Below are 23,961 nucleotides of genomic sequence, written 5' to 3'. Positions count from 1 at the left end.
GGTAGTGTTCCTTCTGTTTCTAATCTATGGACTAGTTTGAAGAGCATTGGTATTAGGTCTTACTTGAAGGTCTGATAGAATTCTGCACTAAAACCATCTGGTCCTGACTTTTTTAGCAGGGAGACTTCTAATGACTGCTTCTATTTCTTTAGGGGTTATGGGAATGTTTAGATGGTTTATATGCTTCTCATTTAAATTTGGTACCTGGTATCTGTCTAGAAAATTGTCCATTTCTTCCAGATTATCCAATTTTGTTGAGTATGGGCCATTGTAGTAGTATCTGATGATTTTTTAAATTTTCTCCGTTTCTGTTGTTATGTCTCCCTTTTCAGTTCTAATTTTATTAATTTGGATACTGTCTCTGTGCCCTTTGGTTAGTCTGGCTAAGGGTTTATCTATCTTGTTGATATTCTCAAAGAACCAGCTCCTGGTTTTGTTGATATTTTTTATAGTTCTTTCTGTTTCTACTTGGTTGATTTCAGCTCTGAGTTTGATTATTTCCTGCTATCTATTCCTCTTGGGTATATTTGCTTCTTTTTTTTTTCTAACAATTTCAGGTGTGCTGTCAAGTTGTTAGTGTATGCCCTCTCCAATTTCTTTTTGTTGGCACTTAGAGCTGTGAGTTTTCCTCTTAGTACTGCTTTCATGGAGTCCACAAGTTTTGGTATTATGTGTTCTCACTTTCATTAAATTCTAAAAGTCTTTAATTTCTTTCTTTACTTCTTCCTTGACCAAGTCATCCTTGAGTAGAGTGTTGTTCAGTTTCCACATGTATGTGGGTTTTCCATTGTTTTTGTCATTATTAAAGACCAGCCTTAGTCCATGGTGGTCTGATAGGGTACAAGGGATTATTTCAGTCATTTTGTATCTGTTGAGACTTGATTTGTGACCAATTCTAATCTCTATTTTGGAGAAGGTTCCATGAGGTCCTGAGAAAAAGGTATATTCTTTTGTTTTAGGATGAAATGTTCTCTCTCTCTCTCTCTCTCTCTCTCTCTCTCTATATATATATATATATATATATATATATATATATATATATATATATATATTAAACTTTCTTTTATATATGTAGGTGCCCTTGCATTTGGGGCATAGATGTTCAGAATTGAGAGTTCATCTTGGTCAATTTTTCCTTTGATGAGTATGAAATATCCTTCCTTATTTTTTGATTACTTTTGGTTGAAAATCAATTTTATTTGATATTATAATTGCTACTCCAGCTTGTTTCTTGGGACCATCTGATTGAAAGATTGTTTTTCTATCCTTTTACTCTGAGGTAGCATCTGTCTTTGTCACAGAGGTGCATTTCCTGTATGCAGCAAAATGCTGGGTCCTGCTTATGTATCCAGTCTGATAGTCTATGTTTTTTTATTGGAGAATTCAGTCCATTGATATTAAGAGATATTAAGGAAAAATGATTGTTGCTTCCTGTTATTTTACTTATTAGAGGTGGAATTATGTTTGTGTAACTTTTTTCTTTTGGGGTTGTTGAAAGACTACTTTCTTGCTTTTTCTAGGTTGTAGTTTCCCTCCTTGTGTTGGAGTTTTCCATCCATTGTCCTTTGAAGTGCTGGATTTGTGGGAAAATATTGTGTAAATTGGTTTTGTCATGGAATATCTTGGTTTGTTTTGCTGGGTATAGTAGTCTGGGCTGGCATTTGTGATCTCTTAGGGTCTGTATGATATCAGTCCAGGATATTCTGTCTTTTATTGTCTCTGGTGAGAAGGCTGGTGTAATTCTTATAGGTCTGTCTTTATATGTTACTTTGCTGTTTTTCCTTACTGCTTTTACTATCTTTTCTTTGTTATGTATATTTGATGTTTTGATTATTATGTGACAGGAGGTATTTCTTTTTTGGTCTAGTCTATTTGGGGTTCTGTAGGCTTCTTGTATATTTAAAGACATCTCTTTCTTTAGGTTAGGGAAGTTTTTCTTTATAATTTTGTTGAAGATATTTACTGGCCCTTTAAGATCAGAGTCTTCACCTTCATCTATACCTATTATCCTTAGGTTTGGTCTTCTCATTGTGTCCTGGATTTCCTGGATGTTTTGTGTTAGGAGATTTTTGCATTTCACATTTTCTTTGACCATTGTGTCAATGTTTTTCATGGTATCTTCTGTGCATGAGATTCTTTTTATTTATCTCTTGCATTCTCTTGGAGATGCTTGCGTCTGTGACTTCTGATCTTTTTTCTAGGTTTTCTATCTCCAGGGTAGTCTGCATTTGAGATTTCTTTATTGTTTCTACTTCCACTTTTAGATCCTGTACAGTTTTGTGTAATTCCTTCACCTGTTTGGTTGTGTTTTCTTGCAATTTTTTAAGGGCTTCTACTTGTTTACCTGTGTTCTCCTCAAATTCTTTGAGAGTGTTGTTTATGTCCTTTTTAAAGTCCTCTATCATCATCATGAGAAGTGATTTTAATTCTGAATTCTGCTTTTTCGGTGTGATGTGGTGTTCAGGACTGGCTATGGTGGGGAAACTGGGTTCTGGTGATGCCAAGTAACTTTGGTTTCTGTTGCTTACATTCTTGTGCTTGCCTTTCGCCATTTGGTTAGCTCTAATGCTATCTGCACTCACTGGTTCTGACTGGAGCCTGCCTTTCCAGTTATCTTGCTTGTGTCAGAACTCCTCAGGGTCCAGATGTCTCTGTGATCCTATGATCGTGAGCTCCAGCTGCTCTGAATATATTGGCTTCTTTAGGATATCTCAGGATATGGTGTCTCCAAGGTAGCATACTGGTGAAGTGTTCACTGCTCTGAGTGTAGTCGCTCCTCTAGAATGTCTCGGGATATGGTGTCCCCTGATCTGAGGTCAGTGGCCTCTCTAGGATGCCTCCTGATGTGGTTTCCACACGGGAGCAGACAAGCTGGGTGTCTGCTCTAGCCACAGGGATCCGGGTGAGGGGCGGAAGGGCACAAGTTTAATTCTTAACCATAAAGATTGTGTTCTTATGTCAAGAAATTATTTGACCTCCACGCAAGTGTTAAAACCCTTAATATCAATATTCACAGCCTCCCCCCACCCCACCAAAGCCTGGAAGCTTGTGGATTTAAACCATGGGTAAAGGCTGACTTGGGGGCAGGGAAAAGTTCACAGGAGATGTGTAGGTCAGCTATTGGGTATCTGGCATAGCCATTGGAGTAAAGTTTACCCATGACTTCAGTTTGTCAATATTCATTTCATGGATCACTGATGGAAAGCTGAAAATGAGTTTTAAGGTTGTTGAGCATGGCACTCCAGTGACTGGTGGATTCCATTCTGTATCTCCAATATCTGCCAACCTCCATATGTGGAGACCTCCTGGAGCCATTCACCTGTATTTTGGCAAGGAAAACAGAGAAAAGGGCTGGTGATAGTGGAGATAGATTCCTGGTGTAGGGGAAATCTCAGTCCTGGTTCAACATCCTTCAAGTGGGTAGTCCTGGGTTTCTATAACTTTGTTGCATCCATTGAAGATTTCCCTAGCATAGAGTCTCCAGTGGTAGGTGTTGGGAAGGCTAGGGAGAGGCTGGGAAGTAGCAGAGTTAGCATGAAGAATGACAAAAACAGCCAAGAAAATAGAAGAGAGGGGCGCTTGTGGAGGGCACATGGCCTAGGCAGCTGTCACCATGGCATGGATGTCCTTCCAGTAAATCCTGCTGTTCCTCTGGGTATGGTGTCTCCTCTGCCTTCTCTTCCCCCTCTTCAGCACATGAGTTGTCAGTGAGAGGCGGGCCATCTTCTTGGTGGTTGGGGTGGTTTTAGACATTTCTGTCAGGGACTCAGATAGACTTAGGCTGGTCCTGTTGAAAACACAAATAAAACCCCTCCCAGTTGTAAGGAGGGGGTCTGGTCCCTTCCAAATTCCATCCAAATGATCTCACCATTGTACTAGGATAGGGCGAGCTAATTTTGGTGCATGCCAATGGAAGGAAATAGGAGGGTGTTTGGAGTTTTTGTAGATGTTAAATATGTTTAGGGTAGTCAGGGCCATCATTAGGGGGATAAGTAGTACTTTTTTGTTTCAAGAGTTGGGACTTCAGTGTCTGATATGTTCTTTCTATTATTTCTTGGCCCTGAGGGTTGTGAAGAATTCACATATGATGGGCAATTTCCGAGCATGTGCAGAAGGTTTTAAATAAAGAGCTAGTGAAGGCAGGGCCATTATCATTTTTTATCTGTTGAGGAATGCCCATGATGACAAAGGTAGAGAGCATGTGGTAAATTAACCTCTTTGAGTTTTCATCTATCTGGGCTGTAGCCCATATAAAAGGTCCGCCTCTGTGCAACACAAGCTTAGGATAGGCTTACTCCACCCTCCGGGTCACAAGACCCTGCTTTCTCCCTGTTCTCTCTCCATCAGAAGCCTGGAGAACCCCTATCTGATTTTATTCTCAGAGCTAAAATGAGCTTAGAAAGAAACATTTCCAAACCCACAGCCAGGGACCTCCTTCTTAAAACCATTGTTTAGGAATGCATGACTTCTGAGTCTAGACTAGCTTGCCAGGGTCTCCAGAAAGAATATCATGATACTTGGATTGTGGTAACCTGAGAAATAGGAACTCCATCACATCAGGTTGCATCCATGGCGCAGGCATTTATAGAAGCAGTAAAAACAGAAGAAATCTGCTTCAACTGTGGAGAGGCAGGGCATTGAAAAAATGAGTGCTTACATTCTCCACCAGTTGTGAGGCTGTAGCTCAAATGTGGGCATGAGTCCTGTTAGGCTGAGTTGCGAATCCTGCATGTCTGCCGCCCCAGATGGCTGGAACCACTTCTCAGGGGACAGAAGTGTGGGAACTCAACTATGTTCAGTCCATGTGTCAAAAGGTGGACTCTGGGCTATAGGAAGCCACTGAGTTCCACTTCTGGCCTGTGGGGAGATACCAGTCTGAGGTCCCATGTGGGCAGAGCTCTTGGATTGGAGGTCCCCAGGCCAAGGCTGCTGGCTGGGAACTGACTGGTCTCAAGCCCTAAAGCTCTCAGGCACCACTGGGAGGCCACAGAAGGACCAAGACAGAGGAGGTGGCATATGGGCTGGACCAACCTGCAGCCAAAAGTGGTGCTCAGGTGCCCCCCCCCATGGGGTAGTTGAGACTCTTGGTCATGGCAACTCACTTGGATGGGTCATGGCTGTCTCAGGTAGCTTGCTTGAGTTGGCAGCCTGCCATGGCTGGAACATAGAGAAGTCCTCCAGTGGGAGATTAGGCCATGGTTCATTGATTGAAGGCCCTCTCTATGGTACTCCACGGCGGGCCCCAAAGACAAGATGAAGTCCATGGTTTTAAAAGGTTTATTGTCATGGCTGAAAGTGGATGAAGCTGTACCCCGTGTTCTCAGGGCAGGTCTGAGGTTAAATATCTTTTGCAACGATGAGGGTCTGGGAAGGAATGCTTAATTGGCTATGCCCTCTGGCCTTTAAGTATCTTATTAATATGGAGTTCTCTTGAGGCTCTACAGCCTGTTGTCATGCCCTCTACCTGTCCTATCTGTGCTACCTATGCTATGAGACCTAAAGCCACACACTTTTTTAGGGAAGGGCTGTGGATAAGTGAAAGGAACCAGGGCCCAGGAGCAAGGCTGAACACCTACCACCCCTTTAGGGTACCCAGGATTTGAGGTCTGTGCTCAACCAGGTACCCAGCTGCCTCTCACAGCCCACCACTCCACAATTAAATTTACAGAAAAAGTATAATATAAGTTGAAATGAGTTTACAACTTGGATAAATTTCTTATACAAAATTCAGAAAAGTCTAAAATGTCCAGAAATAAGCAAAAGAAATTCTGCATAATTAAGGTACTACAATGAGGGAATGCAAATAAAAGTTACAATGATAGATGGATCATTACATATTCTATAAGACTATCTTACTCATAGCTAATGTAAAAGTAGGAGTTAAAGATATTTATTATGTGGAGTGAAGTAAACCTAGTGTAGACTCTATAAGAAAGTAAAGTGGTGTAGAAGCTACAAAGCTTAGTACTGCTTTTCTTCAACAAAATTGCAAAATAATTACTAAGTTCTAATACTATTACTGAATCTCCCACATGTTGGGTCGTGAACTCTTGTTAATCATAATTATAAATGGTGTAAAAGAATCTGGGAATATGAGAGTGTACAAAGCTACACCGTTTTGAGCAAGAAAGGTAAAGGAGGAATCATGTATTCCATCCTAATTCCCTGCTGAGTCTCAGAAATTCTAAGGAAGAATTTTAGGAAGATTCATCTACTTCTTTCTTGAAGGGATGCTGTGACTCAATCACCATAGCTTCTGATCCTAAATGACTTTGTGTGTAAAGGAAAATCACCTGATAAAACAGGATTATGATTATATTACTTTACCCTGCAAAAAATTAATGTTAATTACTCCAAAGTTGAAAGGTTAAAACTCTCAAACCAACATATTAGAAATATATAGATAGAGAAAACCACACTCATAGCACAGGAAGAGAACCACGACCTAATGAGTAGAAATGGAGGACATTAAAAGCTTGCTGATCCTTAAAGAAAACTTCAGGTAATTGGCAATATAACCTTGAGAATAGCAGGAAATCATTGACTTCTGTGTTTTACTCTGGAGTTTACAATTTAGACTGTATAAAGAAAAATAAGATCTAAGTCTTTTCACAGTCTCTCTATAGTCAAAAAACAGGATAATGAAATGGGCAAAATTTTTTTAAAGAGAAGGCAAAGACTGATAATAAATAGTTTTTTAAAGTATTCAATATATTTTTCTATCAGCAAAATGGAAATTACAAATATTTGGAGACTTTACTGCACTCCTAAAATTATTAACATCAACATAATAGACCACAAAAAAAGCTGACAAGGATAAGAAAAAAAATCCTCAGTCTTTAATGGAGAGAGGGTAAAGTAGTAAGTTGATTATATAAACAAATACAAAGATATGAGGAAAAATCAGATATAATATCACATAGCTATATAATTTCTTGGTATATAGCCAAACGATTGTGTATCCTATCACAGAGATAATGCATGTTAACGTTAACTGCAGCCTAGCTTACAATAGCAAAATCGTGTTGTTCATCAGGTGATAGTGAAAGTGTGATAACTATACACCATGTAAGTTTTTAATCTACAGAGTAAAGTAACATTATGCAATTTTCAGACTATTTGGAATCAGAAAGACTTTAGCAAGGTAGCTTAGCCTTGTGTAAAAACTATCATGAGCTCTTTCTCAAGTAGGAATATATCCACATGCGTATAAGTGTTAAGAAAAAGTGAGTAGGAGCTATGAGACCAGAAAGAACAACTATGGAGGAAAAGAAGTCTTGAGGAATCAAGAGAAGGAGAATTAAACACATGTATCATTGAAGTGAGAAGATTATGAGGGATGTATGAAGGGATAAAAGTGTGTCAGGGGAAAGGAGGAAGAAAGTATAAGAGGATAATGAAAAATAAATTAGTTGGATAATGTCATAATGAGATCTAATGCTATGTATGCTAAATAAAATTTTTACTAATTTTTTTTTATTTTATTGGATATTTTCTTTATATACATTTCAAATGTTATCCTCTTTCCAGGTCTCTCTTCCTGAACTCCCATCTCACCACCCTCCCCCTGCCTCTATTAGGGTATTCTCCCCCTCAACCTTCCACACCCTCCTTCCCACCCTGGCATTCCCCTGCACTGGGGACATGTAACCCCCTCAGGCTCAAAGACTGCTCCTCCAACTTATGTCCAACAAGGCCATTCTCTGTCACATATGTGGTTGGAGCCATGGGTCTCTCCTTGTGTACTCTTTGATTGGTGGTCCAGTCCCCAGGAGCTTCAGGGTGTCTGGCCAGTTGGCACTGTCTCTACCTCTATGGGACTGCAAACACCCTTAGTTCTTTCAGTCCCTTCTCCAATTCCTCCATGGGGACCAAATGCTCAGTCCAAAAGTTGGCTGCCAGCATCTTTCTCTGTATTTGTCAGGCTGAGGCAGAGGCTTGTAGGGGACAGCCATATCAGGGAAATAAGCACTTCCCAGCATCTTCACTAGCATCTGGGCTTGGCAACTGTATGCAGGATAGATCCCCAGGTGGGGCAGTCTCTGAATGGCCTTTCATTCAGTCTCTGCTCCCATATTTCCTCTTGTGAATATTTGGTCTTTCTTCTTCTTGAGCTTCATGTTGACTGTGAATTGTGTCTTAGATATTCCGAACTTTTGAAATAATATCCACTTATCAGTAAGTGCATACCATGTATGTTCTTTTATGACTGGGTTACCACACTCAGAATGATATTTTCACATTCCATCCATGTGTAGGCAAATTTTATAAATTTGTTGTTTTTAATAGCTGAGTAGTAATCCATTCTGCATATGTTCTACATTTTCTGCATCCATTTCTCTGTTGAGAGACATATGGGTTGTTTCCAGCTTCTGACTATTATAAAGCTGATATGAACATAGTAAAACATGAGTCCTTATTACATGTTGGAGCATCTTCTGGTATATGCATAGAAGTGGTATAGCTGGGTTCTTAGATAGTACTATGTCCAATTTTCTGAGGAACTGCCAGACTGATTTCCAGAGTGGTTGTACCAGCTTACAATCCCACCAATGGAGGAGGGTTTCTCTTTCTACACATTCTTGCCAGCATCTGCATTCACCTTTTTGATCTTAGCCATTCTGACTGGTGTGAGGTGGAATCTCAGGGTCATTTTAATTTCCATTTCCCTGATGACTAATGATGTTGGACATTTCCTTAGGTGCTCCTCAGACATTAAGCATTCTTCAGTTGAAAATTCTCTGTTTAGCTCTGTTACCCATTTTTTAGTAAGGTTATTTGGTCCTCTGGAGTTATTAGTCCTCTATCAGATGTAAGATTGGTAAAGTTGTTTTTCTAAATCTGCTGGTAGCTGTTTTGTCCTATTGACTGTGTCCTTTGTCTTCAAGAAGATTTGCAATTTTATGAGGTTCCATTTGTTGATTCTTGATTTTAGTGCATAATCTATTGGCGTTCTGTTTATGAAATTTTGCTCTGTGCCCATGTGTTGGAAGCTTTTCCCCACTTTCTCTTCTATTAGATTCAGTATACCTGATTTTATGTGGCGGTCCTTGATACAATTGGAAATCAGCTCTGTACAGGGACATAAGAATGAATCAATTTGCATTTTTCTACATAGTGACTGCCAGTTGAACCAGCACCATTTGTTTTTTTTCCCACTAGATGGCTTTAGCTCCTTTGTCAAATTTCAAGTGACAATAGGTGTGTGGATTCATTTCTGGGTCTTCAATTCTATTCCATTGATCTACCTGCCTGTCACTGTACCAATACCATGCAGGTTTTTTTTTTTTTTCACTATTGCTCTGTACTATAGCTTGAGATCAGGGATGGTGATTCCCCTAGAGCTTATGTAATGTTGAGAATAGTTTTTGTTATTCTGGGTTTTTGTTGTTGTTGTTTTGGTTTTTTGTTTTTGTTATTCCAAATTAATTTAAGAATTGCTCTTTCTAACTCTAAGAAGAATTCAGTTGGAATTCTGATAAGGATTGCATTAAATCTGTGGATTCCTTTCCTCAAGATGGCCATTATTTTTTTACTATATTAATCCTTCTAATCTATGAGCATGGGAGACATTTCCATTTTCTGAGATCTTTTTCAATTTCTTTCTTCAAAGAAATTGAAATTGTACAGATCTTTCTTATACAGAAGTACTTATTATACAGATCTTTCATTTGTTTGATTAGAGTCAAACCAAATATTTTATATTGTTTGTGACTATGGTGTAGGGTGTTATTTCTCTAATTTCTTTCTCAGCCCATTTATCTTTTGAGTAAAGGAAGGCTACCGATTTGTTTGAGTTAATTGTATATCCAACCGCTTTGCTGAAGTTGTTTATCAGCTGTAGGAATTCTCTGGTGGAATTTTGGGGTTCACTTAAGTATAATATCATCTCATCTGCAAATAGGGATATTTTGACTTCTTTCTTTCCAATTTGTATCCATTTGACCTCCTTTTGTTGTCTAATTGCTCTAGAAAGAACTTTAAGGACTATATTAAACAGATAGGGAGAGAGTTGTCAACCTTGTCTTATCCCTGATTTTAGCAGGACTGCTTCAAGTTTCTCTCCATTTAGTTTGATGTATGTATTGGTTTGCTGTATATTGCTGTATATTGCTTTTACTATGTTTAGGCATGGACCTTGAATTCCTGAACTTTACAGGATAGGATGCTGAATTTCGCTAAATGCTTTTTTAGCATCTAATGAAATAGTCATATAGTTGTTTGTCTTTTGAGTTTGTTTACATAGTATATTACATTGATGGATTTTTATATATTGTACCATCCATGCATCCCTGGGATGAAGCCTACTTGATCATGCTGAATGATCCTTTTGATGTGTTTTTTAATTCAGTTTGAGAGAATTTTATTGAGTATTTTTGCAGAGATGTTCATAAGGGAAATTGGGATTGCCTGGATCCTGGAGGCTGAAACAGTCACACAGCTGATCTGCTTCCCTGAGGAAACTACACTGGAGGCATCCAAGGGAGATCACGGACTGCAGAGCTGCAGGTAGGAGGTCTCGTACACCGCCCTAGGCTCCATAACCACAACTAGCAGTAGGAAGCCCCCAGAGCGCAAGAACCCGCCCCTGTGGCAAACCACTCCCCTTCTACTCATTGCCCAGATCCTGGAGGCTGGAGCAGTCACACAGCTGATCTGCTCCCCTGAGAAAACTGCATCTAGAGGCATCCTAGAGAGGTCATGGACCAAAGAGCTGCAGAGCAAGGGACACCATATCCTGAGACATCCTAGAGTAGCAACTAAACTCAGCAGCAAACACCTAGCTGGTCTACTACCATGGAGACACCATATCCTGAGATATACTAGAGGAGCAACTGTACCCAGAACAGATGGAGCTCAGGATCATAGAGGACATCTGGACCCCAAGGAGTTCTGACACAGCCAAGATAACTGGAAAGACAGACTCCAGTGAGAACCAGTGAGTACAAGTAGCACTAGAGCTAACCAAATGGTGAAAGGCAAGCACAAGAATGTAAATAACAGAAACCAAAGTTACTTGGCATCACCAGAACCCAGTTCTCCCACCCTAGCAAGTCCTGAACACCACATCACACAAGAAAAGCAGGACTTAGAATCAAAATCACTTCTCATGATGATTATAGAGGACTTTAAAAAGGACATAAACAACACTCTCAAAGAATTTGAAGAGAACACAGGTAAACAGGTAGAAGCCCTTAAAGAAATGCAAGAAAATACAACCAAACAGGTGAAGGAATTACACAAAACTGTACAGGATTTAAAAGTGGAAGTAGAAACAATAAAGAAATCTCAAGGGGGGAGACTACCCTGGAGATAGAAAACCTAGGAAAAAGATCAGGAGTCACAGATGCAAGCATCAAAAACAGAATACAAGAGATAGAAGAGAGAATATCATGCGCAGAAGATAACATGGAAAACATAGACACACTGTCAAAGAAAATGTGAAATGCAAAAGGCTCCTAACACAAAACATCCAGAAAATCCAAGACACAATGAGAAGACCAAACCTAAAGATAATAGGTATAGATGAGGGTGAAGACTCTGAACTTAAAGGGCCAGTAAATATCTTCAACAAAATTATAGAGGAAAACTTCCCTAACCTAAAGAAAGAGATGTCTTTAAATATACAAGAAGCCTACAGAACTCCAAATAGACTAGACCAAAAAAGAAATACCTCCCATCACATAATAATCAAAACATCAAATATACAAAACAAAGAGAAGATACTAAAAGCAGTAAGGGAAAAAGGCAAAGTAACATATAAAGGCAGACCTATAAGAATTACAGCAGATTTCTCACCAGAGACTATAAAAGCCAGACAATCCTGGACTGATATCATACAGGCCCTAATAGAACACAAATGCCAGCCCAGACTACTATACCCAGCAAAACTCTCAATCAATATTGATGGAGAAACCAAAATATTCCATGACATCCAAATTTACACAATATCTTCCCACAAATCAAGTACTTCAAAGGATAATTGGTGGAAACCTTCAACTCAAGGAGGGAAACTACAACCGAGAAAAAGCAAGAAAGTAGTCTTCCAACAACCCTAAAAGAAGGTAGCTATACAAACATAACTCCACTGCCAATAGCAAAAATAACAAGAAACAACATTCATTTTTCCTTAATATCTCTTAATATCAATGGACTCAATTCTCTAATAGAAAGATATAGACTATCAGACTGGATATATAAACAGGATCCAACATTTTGCTGCATACAGGAAACACATCTTTGTGAAAAAGACAGACACTACCTCAGAGTAAAAGGTTGGAAAAACAATCTTGCAAGCAAATGGTCCCAAGAAACAAGCTGGAGTAGTGATTCTAATATCAAATAAAATCACTTTTCAACCAGAAGTAATCAAAAAAGATAAAGAAGGGCACTTCATATTCATCAAAGGAAAAATGTACCAAGAGGAACTTGCAATTCTTAACATCTATGCCCCAAATGGAAGGGCACCCACATACATAAAAGAAACTTTACTAAAGCTTAAAGCATACATTGCACCTCACACAATAATAGTGGGAAATTTCAACACCTCAATCTCAGCTATGGACAGATCACGGAAACAGAAACTAAACCGAGACACAATGAAACTAACAGAACTTATGAACCAGTTGGACTTAACTGACATCTATAGAACATTTCATCCTAGAAGAAATGAATATACTTTCTTCTCAGCTCTTCATGGTACCTTCTCCAAAATAGACCATATAATTGGTCACAAAACAGGCCTCAACAGATACAAAAAGATTGAAATAATCCCTTGTACCCTATCAGACCACCATTTACTAAGACTAGTCTTTGATGTGGAAAAAAACAACGGAAAGCCCACATACACATAGAAACTGAACAATGCTCTACTCAATGATAACTTGGTCAAGGAAGAAATAAAGTCTAAAAATTAAAGACTTTTTAGAATTTAATGAAAATGAGGACACAACATATCAAAACTTGTGGGACTCACTGAAAGCAATACTAAGAGGAAAAGTCATAGCTCTAAGTGCACACAAAAAGAAAATGGAAAGAGCATACACTAACAACTTGACAGCACAACTGAAAGCATTAGAACAAAAAGAAGCTAATATACCCAACAGGAGTAGACAGCAGGAAATAATCAAACTCAGGGCTGAAATCAACCAAGTTGAAACAAAAAGAACTATACAAAATATCAACAAAACCAGGAGCTGGTTCTTTGAGAAAATCAACAAGATAGACAAACCCTTAGCCAGACTAAACAAAGAGCACAGAGACAGTACTCAAATTAATAAAATCAGAACTGAAAAGGGAGACATAACAACAGAAACAGAGGAAATTTTTAAAAATCCTCAGATCCTACTACAAAGGCAACTCAACAAAATTGGAAAATCTGGATGAAATGGAAAATTTTCTAGATAGATACCAGGTACCAAAGTTAAACGGGGAGCAGATAAACCATCTAAACAGTCACATAACTCCTAAAGAAATAGAAGCAGTCATTAAAAATCTCCCCACCAAAAAAAGTCCAGGCCCCGGACTTTTATTCCAGAATTTTATCAGAACTTCCAGGAAGACCTAATACCAATTCTCTTCAAACTATCCCACAGAATAGAAACAGAAGGAACACTAACAAATTTGTTCTATGAAGCTACAATTACGCTCATACCTAAGCCTCACAACAACCCAACAAAGAAAGAGAGCTACAGACCAGTCTCTCTTATGAATATTGATGCAAAAATACACAATAAAATTCTCGAAAACCAAATACAAGAACACATCAAAGCATTCATCCATCATGATCAAGTAGGCTTTATCCCAGGAATGCAGGGATGGTTTAATATTTGGAAATCAATCAATATAATCCACTAAATAAATAAACTCAAAGAAAAAAACCATGTGATCATCTCACTAGATGCTGAGAAAGCATTTGACAAAATTCAACATCCCTTTATGTTAAAAGTATTGGAAAGATCAGGAATTCAAGGTCCATACCTAAACATAGTAGAAGGAATATACAGCAAGCCAGTAGCCAACATCAAACTAAATGGAGAGAAACTTGAAGCAATCCCACTAAAATCAGGGACTAGACAAGGCTGCCCACTCTCACCCTACCTATTCAATATAGTACTGGAAGTCCTAGCTAGAGTAATTAGACAACAAAAGGAAGTCAAAGAGACACAAATAAGAAAGGAAGAAGTCAAAATTTCACTATTTGCTGTGGTGAGCCGACAGAAGATGGCTATCATCCTTGCAGCCATCTTGAGCCATATACCCTGATAAGAGACTTGATTCCATTAGCCTATAACAGCTGAGCACACTCTGATAACATCTTGCTTTAGATACCCAAGATCTTTCCTTGGGTGTGTGAGACTTAAAGGTGTGTGACTCAAGGGCGTGACTTAGAGATCAGATTTAGAGACCAGATTTAGAGATAAGACCTAAGGGCATGACTAAAGTTTGACTTAGAGGCGTGGCTTAGAAGTGAGACTTATAAAAGGTGAGAGGCAGACAACAGAGAATCAGAACAATTTGGAGTAACAGAGAATCAGACACTTCAGATAGATCAGTACAACTTAGAGTACAACTTGGAGGAAGAACTTGGAATTAGACATTAGGCACTTAGCACTTGGGGAAAGAACTTGGAACTTGGAGGCATTAGGTACTAGGAACTAAGGACTAGGAACTCAAGACTTGGGACTTGGAGAGAAGAAGAGAGACTGAAGAATAAACGGGATTGAATCATACTCTGTCTGGCCTCCATTCTTCTAGTCCGCCCTCACTCTCTGTCTTGCTGAACCCCAACCTGTGGACCAGAGCAGCCTGGGGCAGTGCAAGCTCTAACACTTAGCCCCCAAGGCTTTTGGCAGTGCGGACTCCAACACTAACAGAACGGTCCGAAACATTTTGACCCCCAAGTGTGGGGCACAGTGGTTCTCAACATTTTTGGCCTCAACAATTTGTAGATGGTATGATAGTATACTTAAGTGACCCTAAAACTTCCATCACAGAACTCCTAAACCTGATAAACAACTTCAGCAATGTGGCTGGATATAAAATTAATTCAAAAAATCAGTAGCCTTCCTCTACTCAAAAGATAAACAGGTTGAAAAAGAAATTAGGGAAATGGCACCCTTCACAATAGTCACAAATAATATAAAATATCTTGGAGTGAATCTAACCAAGCAAATGAAAGTTCTGTATGACAAGAACTTCAAGTCTCTGAAGAAAGAAATCAAAGATCCCAGAAGATGGAAAGATCTCCCATGCTCCTGGATTGGCAGGATTAACTTAGTAAAAATGGCCATCTTGCCAAAAGCAATCTACAGATTCAATGCTATCCCCATCAAAATTCCAAATCAATTCTTCATAGAGATAGAAAAAGCAATTTGCAAATTCATGTGGAACAACAAAAAACCTAGGATAGTGAGAACAGTTCTCAACAATAAAAGAACTTCTAGGGAAATCACTATCCCTGACCTCAAAGTGTACTACAGAGCAGTAGTGATAAAAACTGCATGGTATTGGTACAGAGAGACAGACAGGATGATCAATGGAATAGAATTGAAGATCCAGAAATGAACCCACACACCTATGGTCACTTGATCTTTAACAAAGCATCTAAAACCATCCAGTGGAAAAAGGACAGCATTTTCAACAAATGGTGCTGGCTCAACTGGAGGTCAGCATGTAGAAGAATGCAAATCAATCCATTCCTAACCCCTTGTATATAGCTCAAGTCCAAGTGGATAAAGGACCTTCACATAAAGCCAGATACACTGAAACTAATAGAAGAAAAGGTGGGGGAGACCCTCTAATGCTTAGGCACAAGAGAATAGTTCCTGAAATGAACACCAATGGCTTATGCTCTAAGATCAAGAATTGACAAATGGTACCTCATAAAATTGCAAAGCTTCTGTAAGGAAAAAGATGCTGTCAATAAGACAAAACAGCAACCAACAGATTGGGAAAAGATCATTACCAATCCTACATCCAATAGAGGGCTAATATCTAATATATACAAAGATCTCAAGAAATTAGACTCCAGACAACCAAATAACCCTATTAAAAATGGGGTACAGAGCTAAACAAAGAATTCTCAAGTGGAGGAAATTTGAATGGCCGAGAAGCACCTTAAGAAATGCTCAACTTCCTTAGTCATCAGGAAAATGCAAATCAAAACAACCCTGAGATATCACCTCACATCAGTCACAATGGCTAAAATAAAAAAACCTCAGGTGATAGTAGATGCTGGCAAGGATGTGGAGAAAGAGGAACACTCCTCCATTGTTGGTGGGATTACAAGCTGGTACAACCACTCTGGAAGTCAGTCTGGCCGTTCCTCAGAAAATTGGACATAGCATTACCTGAGGATCCAGCTATAGCACTCCTGGGCATATACCCAGAAGATGCTCCAACATATAATAAGGACATATTCTCCACTATGTTCATAGCAGCCTTATTTATAATAGCCAGAAGCTGGAAAGAACCCAGATATCCTTCAACAGAGGAATGGATACAAAAAATGTGGTACATTTACACAATAGATTATTACTCAACTATTAAGAATAATGAATTCAAGAAATTCTTAGGTAAATGGATGGAACTAGAAAATGTCATCCTGAGTGAGGTAACCCAATCACAAAAGAACACACATGGTATTTATTCACTGATAAGCAGATGTTAGCCCAAAAGCTTGGAATATCGAAGACTCAACCCACAGACCACATGAAGCTCATCAAGAAGGAAGACCAAGAGGGGATGCCTTAGTTCTACTTAGAACGAGAAACAAAAATACTCAAGGGAGCAAATATGGAAACTAAAATGGGACAGAAACTGAAGGAGGGGCCATCTGGAAACCATTCCACCTGGGTATCCATCCCATATACAGTCACCTAAGCTAGACACTGATGTCAATGTCTGGAAATGCATTCTGTCAAGAACATGATATAGCTGTCACCTTCGAGGTCTGCCAATGACTGACACATTCAGAGGATGATGCTCACAGCTAACCATTGATCTGATCAAGGGGTTTCCAATGGAGGACTTAGAGAGAAGACTGAAAGAGCAGAAAGGGTTTGTGACCCCAGGAGGAAAGCAACAATACCAACCAACCAGAGCCCCCAGGGTCTAAACTATCAGCCTGGGAGCACGGACCCATGACTCCAGTGGTATATGTAGGGGAGGATGTCCTTGTTGGGCACAGATGGGAGCAGAGATTCTTGGTTCCATGAAAAACGAACAGAGTGGGGGGGGGATGTGAGGGTGCGAAGGGGGTAGTGGAGGTGGGCTTAGGTGAGGGAACAGCCTCATAGAAGCATGAAGAAGGGGGAGGGGATAGGAGGTTTCTGGGTGGTGGGAGGAAGTGGGATAAGGGAATAAAATCTGAAATATAAATATAATACCCAATTTTTTAAAAAGATGAAGAAAAAAGAAAAAAGAAAAAAAGAAAAAAGGAAAAAAAGAAAGAAAAAAAGGTGATTTAATAACACAAAGGGAAGGACTTAGAAATTTAGGAGACAGTTTATGTTAATGAAAACAGCATCATAGAAAGAGGAAAATCACACCCTCATGGAAGCAAAAGGAGGGGGGATGGGATAAGGGGTTCCTGGGTGGTGGGGGAATGGGGTAAGGGGATAAAATTTGAAATGTAAATATTATAACTAATTTTTAAAAGGGGGAAAAAAAGAAAAGTTGTTAGAACGAACATCTTTAATAAAAGGTCAGCCCTCTAAAAAATTATCTTCATACTAAAATTTGTTTTGAGAATTGTATATTGCAGAATACACAGCCTTGGTGTATCTACTCATCAAGCAAGCTGAGCAGACCTGCTTGAACCTCTGATGTCCTGGAATTCCGTCTTGATGCAGTGAAGACACAGCATCAGAGGCTTGTCAATTTACTCTTCCCCCCAACCCTCTTCTAATATCTCTATGCCCATAATCAGCTTGAAGAAGTTAATGAAGAGTCAGCGCCCCAATTCCCTGGGCTTGGGGACTGAGATGGTTAATATTGGTCTGTCTTTCTAGGGAAAAGTAGTGGTTTTGTTGGAATAGGGAGGATTAGCTAGAATTTATTACATAGCCATAACCTATTGGTAGAAATCTGTATAATTATTTTCAAGATGAAGTTATAATTTCTTAAATGGTACAAAATTTTCTTTGATTTCAAATTTAAGGTTTTCATTGGCATGAGCTTCTTATTGATATAAATGGGAGATGAATATTGATACTCTCGTGGGCATTGTGCCTGTATAACACATTTAGAAATACAAGGCTTAGACCCAGTCCTTCTTTAAATTTCTTCACTGATTTGAGATGGTTAGCCTGTGAGTTAAGGGAATATAGCAAATTCATGGCTTTGAGTTTATTGTTAGGGTGTTTTCTATATTTTCTTTAGAAATAGCTGAGTGGAGTTAACAGACAACAGTCCAGATAACCTTACATGGATAGTTGGTTTTCAAAACAGAAGTCCACAGAATTGACGTTACAAACATTTCTATATCAATGTTCATATTGATTAGAGACCTGTTTGCTCCTGACAGATTCCTGCCTTGGATTCTAAGAAGAAATTGAGCATCTTTGGAGTTACTCCAGCTGTGGGGAGACAGCCACTAGGCAAGAATTGCCTCTTTCCATCTACAGACAAATTACTGTCCAGAAAAGGACACACTTGCGGAATAGTTAACTGATTATATCTGCCTAGACAGAGTAATCAGCCCTTAATAATTCTGCATCACTAAGGTCTGTCAGATGATTCTGGGCCAGAAGGCTGAAGATTGGATGCTCCAACATTCTGTAGTATAGGGACTGTCCAGGTGTTCAGCGGTCTCTATAAATTGGCTAAGTTAGAAGCTATGCTTTGTGCTTCCCATAATTTCAGTTAACTCAGTCATTCTGGATATCTGACAGGGTTGAAAACCTATAGTCTCATAGCCAATCCTGGCTTTTCACTTTGAGAGAAAAGATCTGAGTGGGTGGTTTTCAGCTGACATTCATTCTAAAGTCAAGAAAAAAGCCAGGTTCAGAACTAAGTGTTTTAGTTAGGATAGATGACAGAGGTTCTGGTGAGTCAACAAAATGATGGACTGTGTATTAGAACTATCTCGTACCCAACTGATAAATAGGCATAATTATGCTCTAATTGTTGCTCTAATTTGAGAGAAAAGTTTTATTTTAACAGGATGGGTGATATGTAGGAAGAGCCAAGGGGGAAGGAGTACCAAGAGGAAGAGAAGGAGTAAGAAGAGAAGAAGAAGGAGAGGAGAAGCTAGGTGGTGAGAGAGAGAAAGAGAGAGAAAGAGAGAGAAAGAGAGAGAGAGAGAGAGAGAGGGAGGGAGGGAGGGAGGGAGGGAGAGAGAGAGAGAGAGAGAGAGAGAGAGAGAGAGAGAGAGAGAGAGAAAGAAAGAGAGAGAAAGAGGAGGGGGAATGGAGGCAGATGTTCACGTGTCTACACCAGTCAAAGATAGTTGATATATCTAGGTTGGGTATTGGGATACACTTCTGATTGAGCAATACCAAACTTATAAAGCCTTTGATTAACATTTTTAAAAAAATTGTATAAAAGCAAAAAGGAAAAGGGTGCATGGGATAGGGGATTTCTGGGGGGGGGGGAATGGGGAAAGGGGATGGCATCTGAAATGTAAATAAAATACCCAATAAAAAAATAAAGGAAATTGGTCTGAAGTTTTTTCTTTGTTGGGTCATTGTGTGATGTTGGTATCGTGTAACTGTGGCTTCATAGAACAAATTGGGTAGGGTTCTTTCTTTTTCTATTTTAGGGAACAGTTTGAAGAGTATTAGTATTAGGTCTTTGACACTCTGTTAGATTTCTGTACTAAACACATCTGTTCCTTTGGCTTTTTTTGGTTGCAAGACTTTTAATAACATCTTGTATTTTTTTAGGGGTTATGGGAATGTTTAGATGGTTTATCTGATCCTTATGTAACTTTGTTATTTGGTATCTGTCTGGAAAATTGTTCATTTAATCCAAATTTTTTCAGTTCTGTTGAGTATAGACTTTTGTAGTAGAATCTGATAATTTTTTGAATTTCTTTATATTCTGTTGTTATATTTTCAGCCCTTTACTCTGAGGTAGTGTCTTTCTTTGACACTAAATGCATTTCTTGTATGCAGCAAAATGTTGGGTCCTGTTTACATATCCAGTCTCTTAATCTATGTCTTTTTATTGGGGAATTGAGTCTACTGGTGTTAAGGGATACTAAAGAATAGTGCTTGTTGCTTCTTGTTATTTTTGTTGTTAGAGGTGAAATTATATTTGTGTGGCTATCTTTTTTAGGGTTTGTTGAAAGATTACTTTCTAGCTTTTTCAATGTTGTTTCCCTCCTTGTGATGGAGTTTTCCATTTATTATCCATTTCAGGGCTGGATTTGTCTGAAGATATTGTATAAATTTTTTTGTGTCATGGAATATCTTGTTTTTTCTATTTGTGGTAATTGAGATTTTTGCTAGGTATAGTATCCTGGGCTGGCATTTCTGTTCTCTTAGAGTCTGTATGACCTCTGCCCAGAATCATCTGGCTTTTAGAGTCTATGGTGAGAAGTCTGGTGCAATTCTGATTGGTTTTTCTTTATATATTACTTGACCTTTTCCTCTTTCTGCTTTTAATTTTCTTTTTTGTTTTCTGCATTTGGTGCTTTGACTATTATGTGACAGGGGGGATTTCTTTTCTGGTATAGTCTATTTGGAGTTCTGTAGGCCTCTTTTATGTTCATGGGCATTTCTTTCTTTAAGTTGGGAAAGTTTTCTTTTATAATTTTGTTGAAGATATTTTGCGACCCTTTAATTTGGGAATCTTCACACTCTTCTATACATATTATCCTTAGGTTTGGTCTTCTCATTGTGTCCTGAATTTTCTGATTGTTTTGGGTTAGAAGCTTTTTGCATTTTCCATTTTATTTAGCTGTAATGTCAATGTTTTGTATGGTATCTTCTACACCTGAGATTTTCTCTTCTATCTCTTGTATTCTGTTAGAGATGCTTGCATCTATGACTTATGATGTCTTTCCTAGGTTTTCTATCTCTAGTGTTGTCTCTCTTTGTGTTTTCTTTATTGATCCCATTTCTATTTTTAGAAGCTGGATTTTTTTTCAATTCCTTCACCTGTTTGTTTGTGTTTTCTTCTAATTCTTAATGGAGTTTTCTGCTTCCTTGAGTGCTTCTACCTGTTTACCTGTATTCTCCTGTGTTTTTTTAAGGGAGTTATTTATGTCTTTCTTAACTCTAACATCACCATGAAATGTGATTTTAAATCAGAGTCTTGCTTTTCTGATGTGTTGGGTTATCCATGACTCACTGTGGTGGGAGAATGTGGTTCTGATTATGCTAAGTACCTTTGGTTTTTGTTGCTTATGTTCTTGTCCTTGCCTCTAGGCATCTGGATATATCTGGTGTCAGTTGGTCTTACTGCCTCTGACTGTGGCTTGTCCCTCCTGCAAGCCTGTGTGTCAGTACTCCTTGGAGACCAGTTCTCTCCATGTGAAATTTGGGTATGGAGAGTCATGGCAAAGGGTCAGCTCTGGGGCACAGATGGAAACCAGAAAGATTCTGTTCCTGGCTGCTCATTGGCTTCTTTGTCCTGATGGCTCTCATCAGGTCCCTCTTGGGTAAGGAGTTTGAGTAGAAGTGGTGGTCTTACCTGTGCTCAAAGGTGTGTAGGCACTCCTGGGAGACCAGTTTTCTTCTGGTGGTATTTGGTATAAAGAGCTGTGGCACAGGATAAACTCCCAAATGCTGTGGCCACTAAATAAATTTTTTTTAAAAAAAACAAGCTTAATTCAAAAAAGAAGACTAAATGTCAAAGTCAATTTTGCTATGTAATGATGGCAGTTTTTATAGTCAATGATGTGCAAATAAATAACTTACAATTCTTAAAATTTCCATGATTATTCTTGTCTTATTTGTCTTGAATAGTAATTCTATTATATTGGAAGCTCTGAGAGTTGAACCCAGAGTATCATACATGAAAGAAGAGCACTCTGCCACAGAACTGCAGACTTTTGCTTTTTATTTAACATTTATATTAGTTAGTAAAATTTCAGAATAATGGCATTTGTGATCCTTATTTTGAGGTAGTACAGAAGATGTGATGTCATTCTATGCAGAGAAAAGTCATGCTCATATCACTGTTTTACTTGAAAAACATGATATGTATGTTCATTCTTCTTTACTGTATAAAATTTATTTTATTTTATTATATTTATAGAATTTCTCTCCTAAAAGCAATGGGTTTGTTAAAACCTATTTCTTATATTTTATTAATTTTGTTACCATTACAAATACTCTTTGAAAATTGTTTTCATGATATGTATGCCCTATGAACATAAAATACTTTTTTATGTGAAAGAAGAATTACTATTTTCTTCACCAATTCCATTTCTTAGTATGTGTAAAAAAAATGTATCATTTGGTCTGGTGCTGTTTATATACTAATGTGTACCATCATATGTGAACAAAAAACTTAAAACTTATAAATGATGGTACACACAGAAATACACAGAAGCAACTTCTCTCTCTCATTGTCTCTCATTCTCTCTCTTTGATTCTCTCTCCATATATATATATATATATATATATATATATATATATATATATATCATGTAACACTTGGAGAAAACTATCTCTTAACAAAGCAGGGTAAAAACAGGCTGGAAATAGGCTTCATATTGCTGAGAAGAACAAAGGGACAAAATATGGGAAAACATATTTCTAGGAATGTAAATACACTTACTTCCCACAGCACTGGATATTTGGAGTAGGTTGTAAAGATAACCACGATAGAAGAGAATGAGTAAGAGATGATAAATGTGCACGCCAGGATGAGGATTGTTTGGGTAGCTCTGTTTTCTGGTGATTGTTTCAGAAAGTACTGACTTTTGTGAATATGTTTGACTTGTTTCTTGTGTCTGTAGAGAATACTCATCATGAAGACACTTGAGTAGGCCATGAGACCCAGGCATGATCCATCAGAGAAGCACAGTAAACACATATACAGTGCAGTTGCAGAATTTCCTGATGCAAACCATGAGCAGTACCCATAACCCATCATGTTAGTCACATTTTTCTTGTGACTGGGGCCTGACACTCTTGCTGGAGTCATGATGTTTAGAAGCACTTGCACAAGCCAACTGACTGAACAGGAAGGACCAATGTACTTGATGGCTCTGTGTTTAAGCATCATCCATCTGGAGTTATTTGGGCTGATTGTGATTGCTTGGAAGCAACTCAGTAGGCACATGGCATACAAAGACATTCCCCTGGTTATTCTGTAAATATATACTATCAATTTACATCCAATGTCATCCAGGAAATTTTTAACTCCATAATCTGCTAGTGTCTGTGGAATACCTCTTGAGATGATAGACAAGCAGTTGGCAAATGTCAAGTGCTCTATAATTAGGTCTTTGGGCATTAAATTCTTCCCAGAGAGCATCAAAATCACATAATAAAATAGTATTGAAGAATTGCCAAGCATTCCCACTGTAATCTGGGAGAAGACAAAAATTCCCATTGCAACATTTTGAGGAGCCATTTTCATACCTATGGAAAGAGTAAATACATTTGCTATAGCCACAAGACTCTAAAAACACATTGTTAGTATGCATTTTAACAATATTGGCTAAAATAATATAAACATCACATTATTGCATTTATCTAGCTGTCCTATTAAAAAAGAACATCCAAAGCTATGCTATTTATTAAAGTAGATATTCCTTATATAATGGAAGGTTCGGATATGTTTCCTGAAGAATAAAGTATCACTGGACAAGATGTTACATGACCTTGAATATAGCAATCAAGAGATAGAGACAAACAGACATTTGGACTTAAGGCTAACCTGGTTTACAAAGTTATTTCCAGGACACCCAGAGCTAAATAAAGTGAAACTATTTCTTCTAAAGCCCATACAAATGATTAGTGTTCCCACTGCTTTTGACTAAACACAATAATTTGGGGC

At 38.4% G+C, this 23,961-nt stretch overlaps 1 pseudogene; it reads right to left on the bottom strand.

Moving 5' to 3' along the window:
- Positions 1–22,620: 22,620 nt before the first annotated feature.
- On the bottom strand, positions 22,621–23,608 carry LOC143440637 (vomeronasal type-1 receptor 4-like; annotated as a pseudogene).
- Between the last annotated feature and the right edge of the window lie 353 nt (positions 23,609–23,961).

This window comes from Arvicanthis niloticus, chromosome 30 (genome assembly GCF_011762505.2).
Source record: "Arvicanthis niloticus isolate mArvNil1 chromosome 30, mArvNil1.pat.X, whole genome shotgun sequence".
NCBI classification, from domain to species: Eukaryota; Metazoa; Chordata; class Mammalia; order Rodentia; family Muridae; genus Arvicanthis; species Arvicanthis niloticus.
This window is presented reverse-complemented; position numbering and strand designations above follow the sequence as displayed.